The sequence below is a fragment of the Nannospalax galili genome, unplaced genomic scaffold (assembly GCF_000622305.1).
Source record: "Nannospalax galili isolate Female #2095 unplaced genomic scaffold, S.galili_v1.0 scaffold28, whole genome shotgun sequence".
Taxonomy (NCBI): Eukaryota; Metazoa; Chordata; class Mammalia; order Rodentia; family Spalacidae; genus Nannospalax; species Nannospalax galili.
The window spans coordinates 871,852-872,841 of NW_008359594.1; the positions used below are offsets into that span (position 1 = coordinate 871,852).

General features: G+C 45.3%; 1 non-coding gene across 1 annotated transcript; it reads right to left on the reverse strand.

Moving 5' to 3' along the window:
• Window positions 1-228: 228 nt before the first annotated feature.
• LOC115068516 lies at window positions 229-395 on the reverse strand. The gene has a single exon (XR_003847865.1). It is a non-coding gene; the product is annotated as a U1 spliceosomal RNA (small nuclear RNA).
• Window positions 396-990: the final 595 nt, after the last annotated feature.

Consider the following 990-nt stretch of genomic DNA (forward strand, 5'->3'; position numbering starts at 1 on the left):
GAGATCAACCTTGGGTGTCATCCTATGGTGACATTCACTGTTTCTTTACTAGGCCCTGGAACTCACAGCTAGGCTGGCTGGCCGGCCAGTAAGCTCTGGGAACCCACATGTCTCTACCTCCCCAGTGCTGAGATTACAAATGCACGCTACCCCACAGGGCTTTTAAGTAGGTGCTGGGGATGGAATTCATTTCCCCAGCCCCCTGAAGAAGGTCTCTTTTCTTTTTTTAAGAGGAAAGCCCAAAAGCAGCCCCCCCCCACTACCACAAACTATGCAGTCAAGTTTCCCACATTTGGGGAAACTGCAGGGGTCAGCACATCCGGAATGCAATAAATAAGTCTCACCCTGAGAAAACCACCTTTGTGATCAAGGTATCTCCCCTGCCAGGTAAGCTTATGAGGTCTCTTTATAGCTGCCTTCTTTATTACTTGTCCCTCCTCTGATTACCGAGCACTTCACTCTAGCTTCCCATGCTTGATTTGATAAACTGATCTTTCTTTAGCATCTGGACTAACATTCTAGCACATTCACCAAGAGGGTGGCAGGTCACTTATCAAGATTTCTTTTCAGAGTCCCTTCTTGAGAGTTAGCGCCACCATCAAGGCTACTTTAAGAAGGAACATCATCTTCCATCCCATTTCTGCCCTCCCAGAACCCTCCCCTGAAAGCGCATTAAGTTGTGGTTGATAATAGAGAACATTTGTCAATCCTCCTACAGAAATGGAATTCAATATGAAAGAACAGTGTTATTTGAAAAAGAGTGGGTCCTCATCTGCATACCAGGATCCCCAGAGGCTCTTCTGGAGCATTCTGATCCATATTTGATATGTAGGTTGAAAGGGAACAGATCACAGTCTGACTGCTGCCTCCCACATGTCAATATCACAAACACAAGACAAGGATAAACTAGGTGGACCTCATGTATGTATGTTGGCGGCCTGAAACATACAAAGCTATTTCTTAAACATACAGTTAATAGAAACAGCAATC